This window comes from Triticum aestivum, chromosome 4B (assembly GCF_018294505.1).
Source record: "Triticum aestivum cultivar Chinese Spring chromosome 4B, IWGSC CS RefSeq v2.1, whole genome shotgun sequence".
Lineage (NCBI taxonomy): Eukaryota > Viridiplantae > Streptophyta > Magnoliopsida > Poales > Poaceae > Triticum > Triticum aestivum.
This window is the reverse complement of record NC_057804.1, coordinates 148,222,129-148,248,554: the sequence shown is the minus strand read 5'-3', so window position 1 is coordinate 148,248,554 and position 26,426 is coordinate 148,222,129.

Below are 26,426 nucleotides of genomic sequence, written 5' to 3'. Positions count from 1 at the left end.
GTCACTGGGATCAAGCACCGTAAGATCGAACCCATCACAAAGCACCTCTTCCCATTACAAGATAAATAGATCAAGTTGGCCAAACAAACCTGAAATATCGGATAAGAAATACGAGGCTATAATAAATCTCGCATATAAGAGATCAAAGAAGACTCAAATAACTTTCATGGATAAAAACATAGATCTGATCATAAACTCAAAGTTTATCGGATCCCAACGAACACACCACAAAAAGGCTTACATCATATGGATCTCCAGGAGACCATTGTATTGATAATCGAGAGAGAGAGAGAGAGAGAGAGAGAGAGAGAGGAAGCCATCTAGCTACTAACTACGGCCCCATAGGTCTACAAAGAACTACTCATGCATCATCACAGAGGCACCAATGGAAGTGGTGAACCCCTCCGTGATGGTGTCTAGATTGGGTCTAGTGTTTCTGGACTCTGCGGCGGCTGGAATTGATTTTCATCGACTCCCCTATGGTTTCTGGAATATTGGGGTATTTATAGAGCAAAGATGCGGTTCAGGGGGCACCAGAGGTGGGCACAACCCACCTTGGCGTGCCTCGGCCTCTTGGCGCGCCCTGGTGGGTTGTGCTCTCCTCATAGCACCCCCAAGTGCTTTCCTGGCCCACTGGATGTCTTCTGGTTCAAAAAATCCTCAAGAAGTTTCGCTGCGTTTGGACTCCGTTTGGTATTGATTTCATGCGATGTAAAAAACATGCAGAAAAAAGCAATTGGCACTAGGCACTATGTTGATAGGTTAGTACCAAAAGACGATATAAAATTACTGAAAAATGATTATAGAACATCCAAGAATGATAATATAACAACATGAACCAATCAAAAATTATAGATACGTTGGAGACGTACCAGCATCCCCAAGCTTAATTCCTGCTCGTCCTCGATTAGGTAAATGATAAAAACTGAATTTTTGATGTGGAATGCTGCCTAACATGTTCATCACATTTGTTTTCTTTATAGCATGGACATTTGGACTTTTATATGATTCAGAGAAATAGTCTAGTTTTGACATGAAGACTTTAATAGTCAAGCATACCAACAAGCAACCATGTCTTTCAAAATATCAACACTAAAGCAAGTTATCCCAAGCCCATTATGCTCAATCATTGATCCATCCATGAAACACACTATCAGGGAAACGAACACCTATGGGGTCACAAGGATCCCTTCTATGTTCGATGGGGGGATTAGGTGCACGAAGAGCAAGTCTAGGACTCAGCACAACGGGATTTACCCAGGTTCAGGTAGCAAAGATGCGTAATACCCTAGTCCTGCTTGTCTGGATATATGTGTTCCTGAGATTTTGAACTAGCTATAGTGTGTGCCTGGTCCAAAAGTCTGAATCCTCTCTCTGTACGCCTTGGGCCTCCTTTTATACGTAAAGGGGTTGCCACAGTGGCACACAGTTGCGCTCGAGGCGTCGACCGATACGTCCTTCTCGCACGGCCCTGAGCTCTTGGCATTCGTTGGAGGTCATGGTATACGCAGTACCGGCTGCCCTTGGACGACTATGGTTGGTCCCTGCCGCGCTTCGTGTCTGGCTCTGCTGCGAGCACGACTGCTCCTTTGCGCTTCACATCCTCGGCCTTGGCTTTCTTCTCTTCAGGGTCAGCAGCTGGGAGCTCAAGAAGGGAGAGGCGCCCCTCCTCAGCCCTTGCGCACTTGGTCGCCAGGTTGAACAGCTCCAGAGATCTGCACAGATCCTCATGGATTGCCAGCTCCTCCTTCATCTTGACGATGAGGACACCATCAGAGAATGCTGAGATGATGGCCTCCTCGGTCACCTTGGGAATCTTGAGGCGAGCTGTCATGCCCAATATGTGATACTATCCTAAAGAGACTCGAAGGTCCCACCAAGGATAGAACCGCATATTGAAACGCTTTTGCAAGGTGGATATCATTACATCAACATTACATAATAGATGGGGATGCATACATAAGGCATACAGTGCCACACGAATACAACATCATCATACATAAGATCAACATCTGACTACGGATGAAACACAAATAGAATCTCAAACGACATCCACCTAGCTAGCCTAGGCTGTCGACCTGGAACCTATCCCCTGATCGAAGAAGAAGCATAAGAAGAACTCCAAACAAGCAAACATTGCTCTCGCATCAAGATCATCGCAAACCTGTACCTGCAACTGTTGTTGTAGTAATCTGTGAGCCATGAGGACTCAGCAATCCCATTACCATGGGTATCAAGACTAGCAAAGCTTAATGGGAAAGGAAGGGGTAAAGTGGTGAGGTTGCAGCAGCGACTAAGCATGATATGGTGGCTAACATACGCAAATGGGAGCTAGAAGAGAAGCAAATGGAACGATCGTGAAGCTAGCAATGATCAAGAAGTGATCCTGAACTCCTACTTACGTCAAACATAACCCAAAACCGTGTTCACTTCCCGGACTCTGCCGAAAAGAGACTATCACGGCTACACACGCGGTTGATGCCTTTAATTCGGATCTAGTATCAAGTTATCTACAACCGGACATTAACAAATTTCCATCTGCCACATAACCGCGGGCACGGCTTTCAAAAGATAATACCCTGCAGGGGTGTCCCAACTTAGCCCATGATAAGCTCTCGCGATCAACGAAGGATATACCTTCTCCCAGGAAGACCCGATCAGTCTCGGAATCCCGGTTTACAAGACATTTTGACAATGGTAAAACAAGACCAGCAAAGCCGCCCGATGCGCCGACAATCCTGATAGGAGCTGCACATATCTCGTTCTCAGGGCAACACCGGATAAGTCAAGCTACGAGTAAAACCAACCATCAAGTTTCCCCAAGGTGGCCCCGCAGGCTGCTCGTTTCGGACCAACACTTAGAGAAGCACTGGCCCGGGGGGGGGGCTAAAATAAAGATGACCCTCGGGTTAATTAATCCCAAGGGAAATGTAGGTGGTGGTGAGGCCAATGGTAAAACCAAGGTTGGGCCTTGCTGGAGGAGTTTTATTCAAAGCGAACTGTCAAGGGGGTCCCATAAATCACCCAACCGCGTTAGGGATGCAAAATCCGGGAACATAACACCGGTATGACGGAAACTAGGGCGGCAAGAGTGGAACAAAACACCAGGTATAAGGTCGAGCCTTCCACCCTTTACCAAATATATAGATGCATTAATTAAATAAGAGGTATTGTGATATCCCAACAAAATCCTGTCCACCATGGAGTAATCTTCAACTTCACCTGCAAGTAACAGCGCTATAAGAGGGGCTGAGCAAAGCGGTAACATAGCCAAGCAATGATTTGCTAGGAAGGGTGTCAAAGGTTAGAGGTTCATGGCAATTTGGGAGGCTTGAAGAGCAAATGATAGGTAACGCAGCATAGCGATAGAACGAAGCAACTAGCATAGCAATGATAGTAGTGAGATCCAGGGTAGCGGTCATCTTGCCTGAAATCCTGCTAGGAAGAAGAACAAGTCCATGAAGAAGATGAAGCCGAGAAGAGAACCAAGCGTAGACGAACGAATCCTCACGATCGCAACAAAAACGGGAACAATCGAGAAGAAGCACACAACATGGTAAACACACCACACATAGACAAGACATGATGCACAACCAAGCATGATGCATGATAAGGCTACATGAAGCTATTCATGGCAAGAGATGATGCAAACAAGAGCAACACAACAAAGCAAGTTTAAATGAGGCCGGAAACAACATATAACAATTCTGGTAAGTCCTCATATGCAAATTTCGAAATTGGTCCAGATCTGAATAAACCTTATGTTCAATTTTTTAAACAGCAAGTTAAGATGCACCAAGATGATCTACACGAGATTCTAGTCAAGTTACACATAAAGTTCATTTAATTCGGAGCTACGGTCTAGAAGATATGAGTAAAACAAGTTAAACATGGCATTGATGAAAAAGGCATCCAAACATCAAGCAAACACCTCAAAACAAGGATGCAACAAGATAATATGAATCTACATGCAAAATCAAGCAAGTTTCATATAAAGCACACTCAAAACGGAGCAACGGTTCAACACATACACTCTATACAAGATATGACAACAATCTGTCCATAACAGCAACTAGGAATCTTGCAAGCATCAAAACAATATGCTATAGCACCTCAATATGAAAACAAAAGGCATGGTCATGATGTACAGGTAAAGCATAACAAAACATGAACACTGAGCTATCTCCAGAAATCAATAGAACATGCTCAAACACACATGGCAAGATTGCAAATAATAACAGTTTCAGACATTGCAGAAATAACATCAGGTTGCAATGTTTAGAGCTATCAAACAACATGTTACAGGAACTTAACAGGGCAATCAAAGGCATGGCATGAATCTACTAATTGCATATAACAAAAGTCCTTTACTGACCATGAGCCAAAAGGGCACAGAAAATATGATGGCACCCATGTAAACATAGCAAGTTATATGACAGATTCATACATGGCAGGAACAACAATAAGTAGGCATGTTGGTGAGCTTGAACCACTCATCACAGAGCAATACATGGCATGGAAAGGCAACCAACAGGAAGAAGACATGTTTATGGAGCCAAGCATGGCAAGAGCAAGTTCATAGCATGCAAGGATCAACTACAACAACCTTGGCAAAATTGAATAACATGTAAACAATCTGCCAGGAAACATTTTGTAGCATAAGTAGAGCACGAAAATGACATGCTAGGCTACTCCATAATTTCAAAAATGGGCATTAATGGATAGAGCATAACCATATGTTCAAAACATCCTTAGTGAAGTATCTCAAAATATGCATGTATCTCTTTGTAGCATCATGTTTACATGGCATAAAAATAACAGCAGAACAGGGACTGAAATCAGAAACATCACGAGGCCTAGTTTACATGCTTGTGCTAGTCACCACAATGATCACAAAAATACATGGCATACACCCCTGTAAAGATGGCATGGCATAGTTCAAAACATATGTAGAGCTCAAGTTCATAAAATGCACACATCAATCATGGCAAAAATGACAAATCATCAAGTTATAACAGTTTCAGCAGATTAACAGCAACATGCACTCTTGCAACGATGATTCGGGCATCCAGATGAGCTCAAATGAACATGATGCAATGGAATGAAATGAAGTACTCGTCGAGACGAACAATTTGACATATTACACGCATGAAACGGAGCAGCATGCAGCAAGTTATGATGCGATGAACATGGCATGATTATGCAAAAAATTCGGGACTGAAGAATTTGGACCTCGCGGGAAAGTCAACGTGGGCAGTGGATCTCGCCGGAACTTCGCTAGAGAAGGACGGAGACGGCGGCCGAAGTCGAGGGAGAGGTCGGGGAAGCCGGGGGAGGACGGATCCGGCGAGGTGAGGGTCGCCGGGGTCGGATCCCGACCGGATCGGGGCGGAGAAGCCGAGGATGGCGGCGGCGCGCACGGGGCGGCGGCGGTCGCCGGCGAGGAGGACGGGCAGTCGCGGGGGCGGCGTCCGGCGGGTGCTCAGGCGAGGCACTGGCGGCAGGGCGGCGCGGGCGCGCCGAGGCACGGTGGCCGGCGCTGGAGGCGACGCGGCGTGGTCCCGCGGCGACGGGGCGACCGGCGGAAGCGGGGAGACGCGGTGGCGCCGGTGAGCTAGGCGGCGGGGTCCGGCGTGGGACTCGGGCTCGCGGCACGGGCGAGGCGGCGGCGGCGCTCCGGCGGGCGACGGCGCGCGCACGGGAGGCGGGCGCGGGCGGCGGCGCGCGCTCGGGCCCCGATGGGCTCGGGCGGGCCCCGCTCGGGCCTGGGCGGGCCGGCGGCGATGTGGGAGCGGGGGCGCCATGTGGCGCGACGCTAGTGGCTGCGGGGACAGCGACGATTTCGTCCGGTGGCGGCGGACGTGTCCGGTTGCGGCGGAGGGCGATTTTTAGGGTTTGAACCCGGGATTAGAGGAGGGGTGCACATATATATAGATTCTGGGAGCTAGGAGAGTCCAAATGGGGAGCCGTTTTTGCCCACACGATCGTGATCGAACGACCGAGAGCATGGATGGGAGTTTGCTGGGCTTTGGGCCACTTTGGAAGGGGTGTTGGGTTGCAACACAAAGAGGGCTTTTGCGGTTACCTGATTAACCATAGGAGTATCAAACGACCTCCAAATGGCACGAAACTTGACAGGCGGGCTACCGGTGCTATACCAAGGCCGGTTGGCAAACCTCGGGCCATTCCGAGAAAGTTTAACACCCGCTCACAACGAGAGACAAAAGGTGGACGCCGGAGGACATAGGAGTGCCGGATTACAAAACGGACAATGGGGAAAATGCTCGGATGCATGAGACGAACACGAATGCGAAATGAGATGCACATGATGGCATGATGAAATGCAACACGCAAGCAAATGACATGGCAACGACGGCGAATAACTGGCAGACACCTGGTGCATCGGATCCGGGGCGTTACAACACTCCTCCACTAACAAGAGATCTCGTCCAGAGATCTTAGGACCGAGACGGAAGGGAAAAAGGAAGAGGTGAAACAAGAACTCAAGAGAAGAAGCAAAGAATCGAGAGCATTCGAAAAGAACTGAGGAACGACGAGAATGACGAGAATCGAGCGCTTACGGAATCCGATAAACTATGAAACCACTCCGGTTATAACGAGATAAGAAACGAATAAGACTGAAAGGATTTAGGTAGCACTACGGCTAAAAATGAAAGGAAAAGAACACGAACTCCACAAGATGGGATGGCACTTGATGAACTCTTGAAGAATGAATTAAATCATGAAGAACCACCGTGAAGAACTCCGATGACAAAAGGATGATGAGATAGAATTGAAGGATGAAAGAATAAGATGAGCCTTGCGATGATTTAGATGGAGGTTCCGACGAGATGGTCGATGAAAACTGAACTCCGGAAAAGAAAAGATGAAAACACTCGGAACTAGAATTTATTTCTCACGAACAAACTCCGAAGGAAGGGATCACTTTGAGGAAATAAGAATAAGATTTATTGTATGCTTACCCTTCATCAACTTAGATTGATGACAACAATGGATTGTTCATACTACTTATTCTTCTCGAAAAAGGATTAAGGGGAATATGACACAAAACTTGAGAGAGTCTTCAGGAACCACCGGTAGGATTGGAAGGAACGAATGAATATATGTGAAAAGAACGGAAATAAATCTTGAATGAACCACCATAAGAATTCAAAAATGACTGATGAAAGAGAGTGAATCACCGGGAAGAATTAGAAGAACAAATAAGCTAGAGGGGATTTAGATGCAAAAGAACGAAGAGACAACGAACTGATTAAAGAACACATGAATGAAGCACCGGGATAAATAGAGAACGATAACTGGAATGATGGCCTCCGGTAAAAAGAAATGGGAAAACAACTACTGACATACTCCGGATGGGTAAGAAAGAATATCTGACAAACTGAAATAAATCGAGAGGCTGATATGAATCTAGAACCACGAATCTTCGGGAGAACGGGAAAGATTTAGAGGAAAACTCTTCTTCGATCTTCAAATGACGATGGAAAACCACCAAAATTACTGAGATACACCGGGAGAATGAAAAGCGAAGAGGTTGAGCCAACAATGAAATGATTTGAAATCGATCTTGACAAGGCATGTGACTGATGGAATCCATTCTTATGTCACACTTGAAAAGAATTGAGAATAACTCCGGGGTATTAGAAGAGTCAGGTAAGATCCTGGGGAAAGACCTGTGGGTTAGGGCCCACTGAGGAAAACATCGTTGGAAAGGATTGTTGAACAGATAAATGATGCACCGGAACAATTGAAATATTTGAATGAGGTGACAACCTCGAATTAATTGGAACACAGACGAAACTCCTGAGATGTCTTGAACTCCGGAAGGATTGAATGGCGAGAGGCAAAAGAGCAAGGAGAACACTTGAGCCGAGGAAAAGAATATAATCACTACCGAAAAACTTGAATTGAATCCACCGGAAAAGAAAAAGAGATGAAGAATGACGAACGAGACAAGAATTCACTGGTTGAAATGATTGAGGGAAGACTGAAGAACCTCCGTACGAATGAAAATTGATGCTCGAAAGAGACACAGGCTCCGGGAAGAAGAGGGTGGGAGGGCGGGAAAACAAAGGAAACTTTGAAGGGGAAACAACGAATATCTTGTAGAGAAAACACCGGTTGAAATCATTGAGGAAAGAAAACAAAGACTTCGCACGAGTAGGAAGGATACTCGATTACGGACTCCGGTTTCGAGAAGAAGAAGGGAGGGCGGGTGGGAAAAGAAAACAACTAAGGATTAAACTCAAAGATGAAGAGGCTCGAGTCAACTTGACGAGAAATGCACCGGATGAAAAAAGCTGAGAACCAACGATCGGAAAACCAACTGCGTGATCCTAAAGAAAGTCTGAAAGGGAAGAGAAATAATTTAAAACACCTACGTCAAGATTTCTCACCAGAGCGACGAAGGGGCTGAGGAGTAAAAAGAATTCCTACTCTCCGATATAACTAGACTCCGAAAACAGTTTTCTTCTAGACTCGACATCGGCCAAACTACACAATCAATCAAGGGGGGCTCCTAGGGTCGGTCGAGGCTCTGATACCAACTTGTCACACCCAATATGCGATACTATCCTAAAGAGACTCGAAGGTCCCACCAAGGATAGAACCGCATATTGAAACGCTTTTGCAAGGTGGATATCATTACATCAACATTACATAATAGATGGGGATGCATACATAAGGCATACAGTGCCACACGAATACAACATCATCATACATAAGATCAACATCCGACTACGGATGAAACACAAACAGAAGCTCAAACGACATCCACCTTGCTAGCCCAGGCTGCCGACCTGGAACCTATCCCCTGATCGAAGAAGAAGCAGAAGAAGAACTCCAAACAAGCAAACATCGCTCTCGCATCAAGATCATCGCAAACCTATACCTGCAACTGTTGTTGTAGTAATCTGTGAGCCATGATGACTCAGCAATACCATTACCATGGGTATCAAGACTAAGCATGATATGGTGGCTAACATACGCAAATGGGAGCCAGAAGAGAAGCAAATGGAACGGTCGTGAAGCTAGCAATGATCAAGAAGTGATCCTAAACTCCTACTTACGTCAAACATAACCCAAAACCGTGTTCACTTCCCGGACTCCGCCGAAAAGAGACCATCACGGCTACGCACGCGGTTGATGTGTTTTAATTCGGATCTGGTGTTAAGTTATCTACAACCGGACATTAACAAATTCCCATCTGCCACATAACCGCGGGCACGGCTTTCGAAAGATAATACCCTGCAGGGGTGTCCCAACTTAGCCCATGATAAGCTCTCGTGATCAATGAAGGATATACCTTCTCCCAGGAAGACCCGATCAGTCTCAGAATCCCGGTTTACAAGACATTTTGACAATGGTAAAACAAGACCAGCAAAGCCGCCCGATGCGTCGACAATCCCGATAGGAGCTGCACATATCTCGTTCTCAGGGCAACACCGGATAAGTCAAGCTACGAGTAAAACCAACCCTCAAGTTTCCCCGAGGTGGCCCCGCAGGCTGCTCGTTTCGGACCAACACTTAGAGAAGCACTGGCCCGGGGAGGCTAAAATAAAGATGACCCTCGGGTTAATTACTCCCAAGGGAAATGTAGGTGGTGGTGAGGCCAATGGTAAAACCAAGGTTGGGCCTTGCTAGAGGAGTTTTATTCAAAGCGAACTGTCAAGGGGGTCCCATAAATCACCCAACCGCGTTAGGGATGCAAAATCCGGGAACATAACACCGGTATGACGGAAACTAGGGCGGCAAGAGTGGAACAAAACACCAGGTATAAGGTCGAGCCTTCCACCCTTTACCAAATATATAGATGCATTAATTAAATAAGATATATTGTGATATCCCAACAAAATCCTGTCCACCATGGAGTAATCTTCAACTTCACCTACAACTAACAGCGCTATAAGAGGGGCTGAGCAAAGCCGTAACATAGCCAAGCAATGATTTGCTAGGAAGGGTGTCAAAGGTTAGAGGTTCATGGCAATTTGGGAGGCTTGAAGAGCAAATGATAGGTAACGCAGCATAGCGATAGAACGAAGCAACTAGCATAGCAATGATAGTAGTGAGATCCAGGGTAGCGGTCATCTTGCCTGAAATCCTGCTAGGAAGAAGAATAAGTCCATGAAGAAGATGAAGCCGAGAAGAGAACCAAGCGTAGACGAACGAATCCTCACGATCGCAACAAAAACGGGAACAATCGAGAAGAAGCACACAACATGGTAAACACACCACACACAGACAAGACATGATGCACAACCAAGCATGATGCATGATAAGGCTACATGAAGCTACTCATGGCAAGAGATGATGCAAACAAGAGCAACACAACAAAGCAAGTTTAAATGAGGCCGGAAACAACATATAACAATTCTGGTAAGTCCTCATATGCAAATTTCGAAATTGGTCCAGATCTGAATAAACCTTATGTTCAATTTTTTAAACAGCAAGTTAAGATGCACCAAGATGATCTACACGAGATTCTAGTCAAGTTACACATAAAGTTCATTTAATTCGGAGCTACGGTCTAGAAGATATGAGTAAAACAAGTTAAACATGGCATTGATGAAAAAGGCATCCAAACATCAAGCAAACACCTCAAAACAAGGATGCAACAAGATAATATGTATCTACATGCAAAATCAAGCAAGTTTCATATAAAGCACACTCAAAACGGAGCAACGGTTCAACACATACACTCTATACAAGATATGACAACAATCTGTCCATAACAGCAACTAGGAATCTTGCAAGCATCAAAACAATATGCTACAGCACCTCAATATGAAAACAAAAGGCATGGTCATGATGTACAGGTAAAGCATAACAAAACATGAACACTGAGCTATCTCCAGAAATCAATAGAACATGCTCAAACACACATGGCAAGATTGCAAATAATAACAGTTTCAGACATTGCAGAAATAACATCAGGTTGCAATGTTTAGAGCTATCAAACAACATGTTACACGAACTTAACAGGGCAATCAAAGGCATGGCATGAATCTACTAATTGCATATAACAAAAGTCCTTTACTGACCATGAGCCAAAAGGGCACAGAAAATATGATGGCACCCATGTAAACATAGCAAGTTATATGACAGATTCATACATGGCAGGAACAACAATAAGTAGGCATGTTGGTGAGCTTGAACAACTCATCACAGAGCAATACATGGCATGGAAAGGCAACCAACAGGAAGAAGACATGTTTATGGAGCCAAGCATGGCAAGAGCAAGTTCATAGCATGCAAGGATCAACTACAACAACCTTGGCAAAATTGAATAACATGTAAACAATCTGCCAGGAAACATTTTGTAGCATAAGTAGAGCACGAAAATGACATGCTAGGCTACTCCATAATTTCAAAAATGGGCAATAATGGATAGAGCATAACCATATGTTCAAAACATCCTTACTGAAGTATCTCAAAATATGCATGTATCTCTTTGTAGCGTCATGTTTACATGGCATAAAAATAACAGCAGAACAGGGACTAAAATCAGAAACATCACGAGGCCTAGTTTACATGCTTGTGCTAGTCACCACAATGATCACAAAAATACATGGCATACACCCCTGTAAAGATGGCATGGCATAGTTTAAAACATATGTAGAGCTCAAGTTCATAAAATGCACACATCAATCATGGCAAAAATGACAAATCATCAAGTTATAACAGTTTCAGCAGATTAACAGCAACATGCACTCTTGCAACGATGATTCGGGCATCCAGATGAGCTCAAATGAACATGATGCAATGGAATGAAATGAACTACTCGTCGAGACGAACAATTTGACATATTACACGCATGAAACGAAGCAGCATGCAGCAAGTTATGATGCGATGAACATGGCATGATTATGCAATAAATTCGGGACCGAAGAATTTGGACCTCGCGGGAAAGTCAACGTGGGCAGTGGATCTCGCCGGAACTTCGCTAGAGAAGGACGGAGACGGCGGCCGGAGTCGAGGGAGAGGTCAGGGAAGCCGGGGGAGGACGGATCCGGCGAGTTGAGGGTCGCCGGGGTCGGATCCCGACCGGATCGGGGCGGAGAAGCCGAGGACGGCGGAGCCCGCGCACCGGGCGGCGGCGGTCGCCGGCGAGGAGGACGGGCGGTCGCGGGGGCAGCGTCCGGCGGGTGCTCGGGCGAGGCACTGGCGGCAGGGCGGCGCGGGCTCGCCGAGGCACGGTGGCCGGCGCTGGAGGCGGCGCGGCGTGGTCCTGCGGCGAGGGGGCGACCGGCGGAAGCAGGGAGACACGGCGGCGCCGGCGAGCTAGGCGGCGGGGTCCGGCACGGGACTCGGGCGCGCGGCGCGGGCGAGGCGGCGGCGGCGCTCCCGACGGGCGGCGGCGCGCGCACGGGATTCGGGCGCGGGCGGCGGCGCGCGCTCGTGCCCGATGGGCTCGGGCAGGCCCCGCTCGGGTCTGGGCGGGCCGGCGGCGATGTGGGAGCGGGGGCGCCACGTGGCGCGACGCCAGTGGCTGCGGGGGCGGCGACGATTTCGTCCGATGGCGGCGGAGGGCGATTTTTAGGGTTTGGACCCGGGATTAGAGGAGGGGTGCACATATATAGAGATTCTGGGAGCTAGGAGAGTCCAAATGGGGAGCCATTTTCGCCCACACGATCATGATTGAATGACCGAGAGCATGGATGGGAGTTTGCTGGGCTTTGGGCCACTTTGGAAGGGGTGTTAGGCTGCAACACAAAGAGGGCTTTTGCGGTTACCCGATTAACCGTAGGAGTATCAAACGACCTCCAAATGGCATGAAACTTGACAGGCGGGCTACCGGTGCTATACCAAGGCCGCTTGGCAAACCTCGGGCCATTCCGAGAAAGTTTAACACCCGCTCACAACGAGAGACAAAAGGGGGACGGCGGAGGACATAGGAGTGCCGGATTGCAAAACGGACAACGGGGAAAATGCTCGGATGCATGAGACGAACACGAATGCGAAATGAGATGCACATGATGACATGATAAAATGCAACACGCAAGAAAAATACATGGCAACGATGGCGAATAACTGGCAGACACCTGGTGCATCGGATCCGGGGCGTTACACGAGCGCTGTTGAAGTGCTGGATGTACTTCTGCCGGGTCTCTCCAGGTTGCTGCTTGATGTGGCGCAGGTCACCCATGACTGGGGGACGGTTGCGAGTGCCCTGGAAGTTGGTGATGAAGCCAGGTGCGGGCACCATCTTTGAGCACCATGGGAAACCAATTCGCTATGAACTTTTCGTCTCCGTTGGCCGCTTCGATGCCCAGATCGTAGAGCTGCAGGAACTCCGCGGGGTCGGCAGTACCGTCGTAGCGAGGAGGCAGATCCGGCTTTAACTTGCCCGGCCAGGCGACACTGCGTAGCTCTGTGGTGAAGGCGCGGCAGCCTGCGGTGGCCACCGAAGCCCTTTGCAGACGCGGGGCTTGCTCTTGGGGATTCCCCGCGCCACCGCCAGGGGCAGCGGGGGGTCTTGACGTGATGGCGCAGGGATGCGCTCTTGACATGCTGGAGCAGGGAGCACGTGAGCGCCTTCTTGGGGACGAGGGATTTCTTGGCAGCTTCTTTCTTGTCACGCGGGCGCTGGACGTGGTGGGTCTCGTCCAGGGGCCGCGCGCCTCGGAGCCAGGGCACCTTCTTGGGGAGGAGGTGGCGGAGGCACCTCCTGAGCTGCATCACCCATGCAATATGGAGGGCGAGGCAGCGAGAGGGACGGCGCAGGAGAGCCCCCTGCGGCGCTGACGAGCTCGGTGATGCGAGCGAGCCACTCCTTGTAGAGGTCATCGATCAGGCGGTAGTGCAGGAGCTCGCGTGCCAGGAGCAACGCGGCATGCGCGTCCATGGGAGCGTGACGGGCGTGAGACGACGAACCAGCTAGAGTCAGCGACGGAGTGGTGGTGCGGCCTTCCTGCCGCACCGAGGGATGTAGCAATGATGCATGCTGCTCGTTCCCCGCTAGGCCGGTGGGGGCGTTGGCAGCAGGCGACGGAGAACGATGGGGAGGCCCACCGACGGGGAGCCCGCGCCTTCCCCATAAAAGAGGAATTTGCAGGGGTGCCGCTCATTTACCCTCTGCGCCCTTCCCTAATCTAGGAACCGTCATTCCCCTTCTTCTTCCTTGAGCGAAAACCAGAGGTCCTGCTTCTTCTCGCTGCTATCGCACCGCCATTGCTTCTAGATCCCTTGCCTCTTCTCAGCCGCCATGGCGCCTAAGGCAAGCAAAGGTAAGGGTGAGGCCAAGGCCACCGAGGGGAGAGAGGTGTCGGAGAACGAGCTGATGAAGCTGTGGAAGAAGCACGCCCTCTTTGCTTTGATGATGGACACGCTCACGCTCAGGGACCACTTCTGGTGCCTGTGGGGGAGAGAGACGATGGGACATCCTGCCACGCAGGTCATCCCCGCTCCCTTTGCCCATCCCGTCCCGAAAACTCATCCTTTCTTGTCGACTACTTCTCCTATGGCCTCTCCCCCCGTCCCTTCTCAGATTTCTTTAATGACATCATGCATAGCTACAGCTTCCATCTCCTGGATTTTATGCCAAATATTGTGGCGTGCATGGCCCTCTTTGCCCACCTCTGTGAGGGCTTTGCTGGGGTGCATCCCAACACGACGCTCTTTCTCCATTACTTCCTTCCTTGCATCCAGCCGGGGGATGCCCTCTCTGGCTGCATCGCTTGGATGCCAAGAGCTCTGTGCAAAGGTGCGTACCCAGAGGGAGCCCAGAAGGAGAGGTGGGATGAATGGCGGGGCCGATGGTGCTGGATTGTAGAGGAGGATCCACTATCGTTCTGCGAGGTCCGTCAGAGCCTACGGTCCGTGGTCCGCACTGGAGTGGTCTCGATGCCGACGATAAGAAGCTCACGATTGCCACCACCAGGATTCATCATCTTGCAGCGGCTGGGCTCACACTCGAGATGGTCGGGGCTGATTTCATCCGCCGCCGCTTCGCCCCCTTGCATGATAAGGGGAGGCCGGCTTGGGATTACAAGAATGTGTCCGACATCATGAGGCTTCGCCCCAGCCTGAATCATAACTTCATGGTGATGCAACATGTGCATCTTTGCTAGAGGCTTTTTTAGCTCAGGGTCGATGAGACCGGCAAGGCACAGAGGACCGGCAAGGCCGAAAATCCATTCAGGTTGCTGGCGGGGGTGGTCCCGTCGAGTAACTACTCTCGCCTGACCGCCATCATTGCCATGATGTCAGCGTTTAATGCGCATGGCCTCGATCCGACCTGGGCTGAGCCCAAAGCAGAACTGGTGTAGGCATTTTTCAACAATTTATTGGAGGGGGACCATCCGCGATGAGCCGCTGCTCTTTCGCCCCACCATTGACGACGAGGTGGCGTACATCTCCGCCAGGGTGGAGGAGGCAGAGCTTGCCGCTAAGGCCGGCAGCCTTAGCACGGTGTATGACAAGGCCGAAGTAGCCGAGAAGGAGAAGAGCTTTCTAGAGTGGGCAGAGCCCGCCAGGGAGACCAGCGGCGCTAGCGCCAGGGTTCCCCCGGCTGTGGAGGTGGCCGAGGAGGTATCTGAGGTGGACGAGCCCTCAGCCCCGAAGAAGAAACACGTTCTGTGGCGGACCGGCTCCAGTGAGCCAGTCTAGTCCAGTAGGGCCGCGCAACGGCAAGAGGCCCAGGTGCAACCCATGTGCCAAATGAGGTGCATGGCTGCGGCGGCAAAGAAGGAAGCCGTGGTGGCAAAGAAGGCCATGGCCGCGACAGCGAAGAAAGCTACGGCTACTACCTCCTCCTCATCCAAGCGTGCAACGACCCCGTCCCCTTCCCCTGCGGGCACCATCCCAGTGGCTGACTACGAACTTGGGTCTTTCAACATGAGGAGGAAAAGGAGGGCAGAGGAGGAAGACGAGTAATCACCTTGCGCCCTCATCCATCCTTTGATATTTCATTTTGATTGTCTTGCCTTGACTTGATCTTGTCTATCACAGCGGCACCGAGACGCTAGCTCAGCGGGTGGCGAAGAGAGCCAAAGCCTCAATGGGCGACGAGCCCCGGTAAGCACTCCATGTGCGTTGGGGATGATCTTCATTAGCTCGGAGTCCAGCCCCGAGCACAGCCCCCACTCCAGCCCCCAGCATAAGTTTGTTACCTATTTCTCGCTGGCGGGTGTTGGAGCGCGTATCCTTATTGATAATCTTGCCGGCCCCGCAGGAGGAGAGCAGCAGGAGGAGGAACCACTAGGGGCCACCCCCGACACGCCGCCCTCATTAACTACGCCGACTAGAGGGGCGTCCCCGGTAAGGGCACCCACCGATGAGCCCACACGCGTGGAGGAAGAGGTGGCGGGCACAGGTGCTGGCGACCCTGCCCCAGCAACGGATGTTGCCGAGGAGGGGGACGCGTCCTCCCCACTTGTCGTAGGTAAACTATTTGTCTCCGCTTCTCGCCATTCTTGCCGTGATCTCTTTTCTTTTCTCCGTCTTGAACTCTTTTGATTTTGGCCTTGCCTTACTCCCCTTTTTGGTCTCAGATCCTCCCTTGGTAAACCAGGCGGACGTCGACGCCGTGATCATGGAAACCACCAAGGACGCTGAGGTCGAGGCCGCCAACATCGCTACTGAGGAGGCCACCAAGGGATCCTCCGAGGAGGCCGGCAAGGCCGCCACTAAAGAGGCCGCCAAGGGGCCTGCTGGGGAGTCCAGCAAGGCTGTTGCCGATGAGACCGCCACCGGGCCTGCGGGGGAGGCCGACAAGGCCACCACTAGGGAGGCCGCCAAGGAGCCTGTCGGGGAGGAAATGGTCGATGACCAGCCTTCTTCCTCCTCAGCCCCTGCCCCAAGTAGGTACTTGAAGGTGGGCGACGATTTGCTCGTCAGCCTCCCGGGGACGGCGAGCACCGGAGCGCCAACCGAAGGGGAGGTGTTCGACGATGAGGTCCTCACTGCTGCCGGGCTCCAGGTCATCAACGGACCGAGCGCTAGCAGCAGCACCACCACCAAGGAAGATGAGCTCCTCTAGGCCATGAGTTCCAACTTCCAGAAGCTCCAAGCGCTCTACCACGCCCGTCAGGACAAGGTGGACTCCGGGATGGCTGCCATGGACAAGGCAGAAGCAGACTTCAAAGAGCGTGTTGCTGAAACACAAGTCTAGTTTGCCAAGGCGCGGCAAGATTTGAGGGCCACCCAAATCCAGCTAGACGAGCGCCAGCGAGAGCTCCTTCTGAAGCATGCTGACTTCAACAAGGCACAAGAAGTGGTGAAAGCAAAGGCCGCCAAGGACAAGTCTGACAAGACGCAGCACCGCATCTCGCTCAATGCCCAGGAGGAGGACTTGGTTTCTCGCGAAGTGGCGCTTGCCGCCACGCTTCGCGCCAAGAATGAAGCAATTGAGAAGCTCATCGCACAGCGGACCTAGGAACTGACGCAGAAGCACAAAGAAGCACTTGACGCTCTGACCTTGGACCATGCTTGCAAGCTAAAGGAGGCCGTCGATAGTGCTGAGGCCGCAGGGGCCGCCAGGGTTGAGCAGGCGGGCAAGGTGGAGAAGCTAGAGCTGGAGCTAGAGGGGCTGAGGGAGGAGACCTTGAAGCTGAAGAAGGACAGGGACATGGCTGCCCACACCTTGGCGGAGCTGCAGGTCACCATCTCCGACAAGACCAAATTGCTCTCCAAGGCTAATGATTCCATTGCTAATCTGAAGTCGAAGCTGGAGACCCAGGAGAAGATGCTTTCGAAGTCCAGGGATCGTGAGCTGACCCTGACCAAGGAGCTCGTGGACGAGCAGCTCCTGCTGCGGACCGCCATCACTTCTCACAATGAGCTTGTGGACATCATGAAACATTGGACCAACTGCCTCGTGGATGTTGCGGAGAGGCTCACCGCATAATTGTGTGCCATGGGCATGCCAAATTTCAGGTTCTCCCATGAGGTGAATGTTATTGAGAGCCCTCGGCTAACCCTGTTCTTCGAGGGTGTCCTCGATGCCCTGAAGTTGCTCGACTCCAATAGGGCGGCTTATCTGGCCGAGGACTCTCGGAAGCTTTGCCGGGGCGCCTTGACCAAGGTGGCGCACTAGAACCCTGATGTTGACTTTGCTCAGGCGCTTGATAGCTTGCCGGAGGGCATCGACCTTTAGGCACTAGAGGAGCGCATCGAGCCTAGTGGAGTCGTGAGGCTGGAGGGCCAGCGCCGTGATTAGCTACCTCACTCCTTGTTACTGCTGCAAGTTCGCACCAATAAGTTATGTCGGTGTTCTGGGAACGGGGGTCCCCAGACTCGCCTGCCTACGGCCTGCGGCGTGGCTCAAGTAGGGGCCCAATGCAGCCCAGCTTCATCAGCTCAAGCTCAAGACCCTTGAGAGGGGCTAAGCCTTGCGGGGCGGACAACAGGAAGCTTCCTCAGGAGCAGCCTCCTCAGGCAGGCTTGCGAGGAGGCGGAGAGATCAAGGCAGGGCACCTCCCGAGGGGCCCGTGACGCAAGCCATGACGATCGAGGACCAGGCGGGCGCCGGCCTGCGCAGTGTCCTTGTTTCCCTTTCGGTGCAAAGTGGGCAAGCGCAGGCAGAGGCATCAGGCAAAGGTTACCGTTTCGGTGCAACAAGACCAAGACCAGCAGAAAGGCAGGATGGAGGTCATCGTGGAGCCCAGGGCGGCATCACCGTCAGAACATTTGGCAGCCGAAGACCAACTTTAGTCAGGATAAGTCTACCAGATGTTCCCCTTCAAAATGGCCAATTGTTGGCGCCCTTCCCGCTCATTATTTGGGGAGAGGCCCAGGGCCTCACTCTATAAATAGGACTAGCCACCACAAGGTAGGGGATAGAGAGCTAGATCATCTTGAGATCGACCAGAGAGAGAGAAGTGACTGAACTCACCCAAGCAGTTCATCGCACCAGCTCAAGAACAGCCCTCGCGAGGCTGTTCTCCCTTTGTACTGTTCATCATCAGCCCCTGAGGCAATCCACCACAGCACACACTGGAGTAGGGTATTACACCACAATGGTGGCCTGAACCAGTATAAATCTCGTGTCCCTTGTGTGTTCATCTTTCTTGCTTAGATCTTTGCGAGACTTAGAGACGTGAGCTGGTAGGGGAGAGATCTTCATGCGCACCCCAGTGTTCGAACCTCAAGGGTCTGCCGGAACCCGAAATCCGACATTTGGCGCGCCAGGTAGGGGTGCACCGGAGCCCTCCTTCCGCCTCCTCGCGTTTCGTCGCCTCGCCGTCCTGATGTCAAGCGACCCGACTGCCAACACCGACCGCTGGGCGGCATGGCCCGTCCGCCGCGCCGCCGGCCCAGGGCGACCGCAACCTTGCGCCTCAGGCAGCCCGCGCTCCATAGGGCGCTGCGGGGCGCGGGCGATGTGGCCAAACGCCGCCTGCCCTCACACCGCGGCAGGTGCGATTAGCAGCAAGAGCTTCGAACCACGCCGCGGCCACAGTGCCGCACACCCGACGGGAGCAGGCGAACTCCAGGGCCGCGCTCATGGTGGCCCGAGAACTGCTACGGTGCCGGCTGCTGGAGGGCGGCCCTGACGTGTTGCTGGAGCGAGTAGCCGAACTCCTGGACGCCGCCGCCTTGGGAGCGCCTCTTTTCTGCGTCCAGCTGCCACCCCAGGTCCAGGGCGGGCCGTATGGCAGCCCCATACATGCCCACGCGACTCCGAGTGGACTCCAGGACCAGCTCAATGCCAACCCGGACATCAGCACCGGGCTCCAAGTTGCACCACCCCCATCTCTAGCCGGCGAAGGAGCACACCCCGCGACCTTTGGCCTCGGCGGGCCACTGCACCATCGCCCTCAAGGCAACACTCCAGGCTGAGCTGCATGGCATGTGGGGCACTACGGTGAGAACCATGGAGTTGCGGTGCCAGAAGCTTATGTGCTCCACATGGTGGATCGAGAATGCGCACTGGAAGAAGACCATGGCTCGTTCCTTGGGCCATGCTGGGGCGAGGAGCCACCAGAAGCTGAGCTCTTTCAAGAGCCCCAAGAGGGCCTCGACGACCGCGTCAGTAGCAACAACTATCTGGTACCACTACTTCCTCAGGAGCAAACTTATACTAACCATGGGTCACAGGAGGTACAGGTCGCCGCAGCAGATGGCTGCCCCAATGCTGCAGCTTCCTACCCCTCGGGAGGAGGGCACCGGGGGCTGCAGGAGAGGGGCAAGGATCCAAGTTTGTCCCCGCGGCGTTCGGCATCAGGCGCACTCCGGAGGTAGGCCCTCTGCCGGGGAGGTTCCACAGGGCCTGCCCCCAGTAGAGGACCCATGGTTGTCGGGGGAATCGTTGGCGACCGCTCTACCCCATTGGCGTCGTCCTTGGTTTTCGGTCGCCGTCAGTGCTGGTAGAGTGTGGCGTAGGGCGGGGCCCTCATCTGGCGATATGAAGCAAGGCCGGTACCTGTGAAGAAGGCCCAGTGCCTGTGAAGCTCGCCACCCCGTGACACTCTCTCGTAATAATGAGTGGGGCTGTACATGCCCCGGAGTCTCCGGAGAGCCGCCCTCGGGCCTCGGGGCTCCCGCCCACACCCAGTGGCAGCACTTAGCTCCGCGCTGGTGAGAAGACATCGATTACTATACTAGGTGCTAGACGTGGCTTTTTTCCTTTTTGCCTTTTGCCTTTTCCTCTGTCGACAAGTTTCTTCGATTTGAATTTAAGTTGGATTTGAGCTTGAGACTTGCGTGTGTTTGGGCAATCTCTCGTGTTCTGATTTCGGCTTTACGTCCAAGTTAGCGTTAGCTGCCTCCCCTCGCAAGCCCCTCGCGAGCCGGACCAGGCCAGGCACGTATACAATCCAGACCGCTGTCGCCGCACCCTCTCCGGAGGTTCTCACCGCAGGATCAATGGGACCATCCAGAAGACACTCGAGGCATTGCGGCCTCCACAGGCCCGCTTGGGACTCGTCGGGGTCAAGAGATAAACAGGTCAGCTGTAGGACCTTGAAGTATGTCTAGAGGGGGGTGATTAGACTACTTGACCAATAAAAACTTAACCTTTTCCCAATTTTAGAGTTTGGCAGATTTTAGCTACTTTAGGACAAGTCAAGCAATCATCACACAATTCAAGCAAGCATGCAAAGAGTGTATAGGCAGCGGGAATTAAAGCATGCAACTTGCAAGAAAGTAAAGGGAAGGGTTTGGAGGATTCAAACGCAATTGGAGACAAGGATGTTTTTGGCGTGGTTCCGATAGGTGGTGCATTCGTACATCCACGTTGATGGAGACTTCAACCCATGAAGGGTAACGGCTGCGCGAGTCCACGGAGGGCTCCACCCACAAAGGGTCCATGAAGAAGCAACCTTGTCTATCCCACCATGGCCGTCGCCCACGAAGGACTTGCCTCACTAGCGGTAGATCTTCACGAAGTAGGCGATCTCCTTGCCCTTACAAACTCCTTGGTTCAACTCCACAATCTTGTCGGAGGCTCCCAAGTGACACCTAGCCAATCTAGGAGACACCACTCTCCAAGAAGTAACAAATGGTGCGTTGATGCTGAACTCCTTCCTCTTGTGCTTCAAATGATAGTCTCCCCAACACTCAACTCTCTCTCACAGGTTTTGGATCTAGTGGAAAGAAGATTTGAGTGGAAAGCAACTTGGGGAAGGCTAGAGATCAAGATTCATATGGTAGGAATGGAATATCTTGGTCTCAACACATGAGTAGGTGGTTCTCTCTTAGAAATGGTAAGTTGGAAGTGTAGGTTCGTTCTAATGGCTCTCTCCATGAATGAAGAGGAGGTGGAGGGGTATATATAGCCTCCACACAAAATCTAACCGTTACACACAATTTACCAAACTCGGTGGGACGGAATCGTTAAACTCGGTCGGACCGATTTAGTAAACCTAGTGACCGTTAGTGATTTTCGGTGGGACTGACATGCATCTCGGTGAGGCCGATTCGGTTAGGGTTAGGGCATAACATAATCTTGGTGAGACCGATTACACAAACTCGGTGAGACCGATTTGGTATTAAGCTTTCCAGAGAGTTGGTCAGGTAAACTCGGTGGGACCGATTTGCTCTTTTCGGTGAGACCGAAATGTTACAAAAAGGAAACAAAGAGTTTACATTGCAATCTCGGTGGGACCGATCGCGCACTTCGGTTAGACCGAAACGTTACGAAGGGAAACAGAGAGATTGCAACCCCATCTCGGTGAGACCGAGATCCCTATTGGTAAGACCGATTTGCTTAGGGTTTGTGGCAGTGGCTATGACTTTTGGAATCGGTGGCGCCGGATAGGAAGAATCGGTGTGACCGATTTTGGCTTTGGGTTTAGGTCATTTGTGGATGTGGGAAAGTAGTTGAGGGTTTTGGAGCATATCACTAAGCACATGAAGCAAGAGGCTCATTAAGCAACACCTCATCACTCCTTGATAGTATTGGCTTTTCCTATAGACTCAATGTGATCTTGGATCACTAAAATGTAAAATGAAGAGTCTTGAGATTTTGAGCTTGAGCCAATCCTTTGTCCTTAGTATTTTGAGGGATCCACTTTCATCATCCATGCCATGCCATTCATTGAGCTTTCCTGAAATATTAGTCTTGGAATAGCATTAGCTCAATGAGCTATATGTAGTTATGAATTACCAAAACCACCTAGGGATAGTTGCACTTTCAATCTCCCCCTTTTTGGTAATTGATGACAACATATAGATCAAAGCTTCGACAAATGATAATAAAATTAAATAACATCGTCGCTTTGAGAAGTATGTGATAAGCAAGAGCTCCCCCTAAATTTGTGCATAGTTTTAGATTTACTTTGGACTGCAAATGCACAATGAATTAGGCTCATGGGTTACTCTTCCATGTCACATACATCTTGGTGGAGCACTCAAAATAATAAACAATGAATACATGCACTCATCACCAAGCACAGTGAGTGATCACATAAGATAGATAGGATAATATCAAGCATGCATAAGTGTAGCTTATGATCAAACACATGATCATCAATGTCTCACAAGCATAGTATCTCAACCAAAAGCAAACAAAGATTGAAAAACCACCAAATAAAGCAAGAGAGAACAAAAGCAACACACACTCTCTCGAAGCCTATGATCTATACATTTTTCTCCCCCTTTGGCAACAAGTTGCCAAAAAGTTCATAGAAAATGCATAGTGCGAGATCGACTCTCAGGCTTGATCTTCCGGTGGTGGTGTAGATATGGCTCCTTGGACGAAGGCTTCAGTTGAAGTGGATGGAGCTGGAGGAGTTGGTGCTGGATCTGGTTGCACTGGAACTGTAGAGGCAGTGGCTGGTGCTGAAGTTGTTGCTCTAGTGTCTGTCACTAGCATTGCAACTGACCTCTGGGCTCTGGGCACTCTGGCAAACACATTGGTGGTAGTCTTGCCCTTTCTCTCCTGCATGTCATCCTGCAGCTGCTCCACAACTGACTGAATCTCAGTTACCTTGACATCTAGATCATAGAATTTTTGTTCCATGATTCTTTCCAGGCTCTCCTAGTTTTGAGTTAGGGTGGCCAACCCCTTCTCAATCCTCAGAGATGATGCTATCAAGTAACCAAGCTGCTCCTGTTTGGTTTTCAAGAAATACTCAGATGCCTCCTCTTGAGTTGGCATCTTGGCAGCCTTCTCCCTCTTTGCCTTCTCCTTCTTCTCCTGAGCTTGAACTGATTGTGGATCATCTTCATTCATGACAACCTCATTTTCCTCAAAGTCTGGATAAAGTGGAAATTGTTCCTTATCCAACTGATATTTTCCTGTGCCCATCTTTGAGTTTATCAATTCTTGAATCTGAGATGCATATCCACAGCTCCTCTTCTGATCTGCTGCAGTCCTCTTGATTGTTTCAATGATCAGACTCATGACTTTGAACTTCTGTGGCACATCAAACACATGCAACATGTTGATGGCATGCCCTCTGATCATGTTATGGTCACCAGACTTGGGCAACAAAGTGTGCCTCAGAATCCAATTTATGGTTGGCAACCCTGACAGCAGAAAGTGAACTGATCCAAACTTATGAGTCTCTAATGCCTTGTCTGGAATTTCCTTGTACATGTGAGCCATTGAATTGTGACCCAACTTCTTCTTTGCATAAATGTCTAGGTCATCCTCATTCTCCTTGGGGGCATTGATCAGACTTGCCCATTCGTCAATAGTGGACTGGTACCTTGTACCTTCAGACATCCAAACTATTCTTCCATCTGGGTAAAAGTGTGCTGTGGAATAGAACTGCATGATAAGCTCATAATTCCAGTTGGTGAACTTCTGTCCAACAAAATCTGCAACTCCACAAGCAACAAAGCTATCTTGCACTCCAGGATAGTGTTGTTCATTTTCCTTGATGAATTTCCAGTCAACCCACCTCATGTCACAGACTATGGGCTTCTTGTCCAACAGAATTTTTCATAGAAGTCCTGTTGTTCCTTTGTGTGGAACCTGTAGTCAACAACAGTTCTTCTTCTTGAAGCATGTGGATCTTCCATTCTCCAGAGTCTCAGCCCTGAATCCTTCCCGATTCTCATGTCCTCAGCCACAGGATGGGCATCATTGTGGTCTGGTATCTTGGGCTTGAGCTTTCTTAGAACCTGTCCTTCTTCATCTGAATCTTCAGCAACATTGGGCACTGGGGCCTTGTTCTTCTCAGCAGCTGGAATACTCCTAGTATTCCTCTCTGGAACTTGCTTGGCCTTGGAGGCAGCTTTGGGTGATTCCTTGGGCTTGGATGTTGCAGCCCTGATCTGATTGCATCTCCCATAAGCTTAGCTGCCTTAGGAGCTGGTGCAGCAAGCTCTTCCTCTTCCATCATGGAAGGTTGACCAACAATTCTGGCCATGGTCTTCTTGACCCTTTCCTTCCTCTTCTTTCCTTCAGTAGCTAGCTCTTTGGGATCAGGCTTTTTAGGCAGTTGAGTTGATGCTCTGGCCTTGGACATTGGTTGTCTTCCTGCAGGCCTTTTGGTCTTCATGCCTGGCTTTGTATCCTTTGCTGAGCCATATTCCTTCTTGAGCACCACTTTCTTGGAAGTAGCCTCATCTTCCTCAGCTTTGTAATCTTCATCCTCTGAATCTGAAGTTCTTTTCCTCCTTTGCCTAGTTGCAGCCTTAGGCAAATTGCTAGGATTACTTATGCTCCCTTCATCTGAAGTTGAGGGACTAGTGCCCTCACTCAAGTCCATCTGCTCTTCTGACCTGTTCTGGCTGTCACTCTGATCAGACATACTGCAAAAGCTGACTGCTAACCCTGTGAAGAGTTATAGATGAGATAGAAAAGATGAGCATCACAAAATGCAGAGATTTTTGCAAAAGAATGACTCAAAAGTTCACTTTTAGTTTTCCACAGAAAGCATTTCGGATCCACCGATTTTCAAACTCGGTGATACTGAAGCAGTTTTGGAACCTAAACTGATGATATCGGTTGGACCGAGTTTCAGTTCGGTGGCACCGAGACTGCTAGGGTTTCACAGAATCCTCAAATCGGTCGCATCGATTAGTAATTCTCGGTCAGACCGAGAGTCACTAGTGCAATGGCATAAGCCAAATCGGTGAGACCGAGTTTTTCAACTTGGTGGGTCCGAGATGGTTTCGGCGGAAACCTAACCCTAAAAATTTGAATCACATCTAATCTATGAACTACTTTGGCTGGATAGAAGAGTTTCAATCGTGGCAAGAATCAATATGAAAACAATGTGCCAGGAATCAGACGTGGATAGCACAAAGATTAAGTCCATACCCTAACTTGGCGGTGAACTTGCTACGGCGGCAACGGCGGGGACAAAATCCGTTGATGGCGGCTAAGACCAGCGACAAGAGGCTGCTGGCGACGAGGAGACGATCCGGAGACCACGATGGCAGAGTGAGCTGTAGCGCGGGCGAAGGGTTTTGGAGAAATTTCCAAAAATTTGCCCGTGGCTATATATAGCCCAACCCTGTCGGTGTGACTGAGTGGAACAACTCGGTGGCACCGAGATGCATAACTGTGTTCAGTTACAGCAAATCGGTGAGACTGAAAAGTTCAAGTCTGTTGCACCAAGATTGAAAACTCAGATCAACTTAATGATCTCGGTAGGACCGAAATGGTAGAATCAGTCAGACCGAGAATCACTAAGAGGTTTTGGAAGTTTAAGTCTATGACGAATCGGGGACTCCGAGTGCTCCTCACACAGAGTGGTTCGAATCTGACTTGATCAAATTTTGTGATGTAGCATCAATAGAGTTGGAGACGAGAAAAGCATAGATAGCTAAAGAAGGTTCTTAGGCATTCTTGTCCATCCACTTGGCACAAAGAAAATAATCTAAACAAACAAAACAACAAGTGGATATCCTTGAATGAGTAAAATATGCACCAACATGCTCACACAATAAGATGGCAATTGAAATATGTGGCAAAGCATGCACAACCAATTTTAGCATCTATCAAGCAATTGGCGATGACTAGGTCATCTATATATGAGTATATTGACTTAGGAGTCAAATGAGAACAT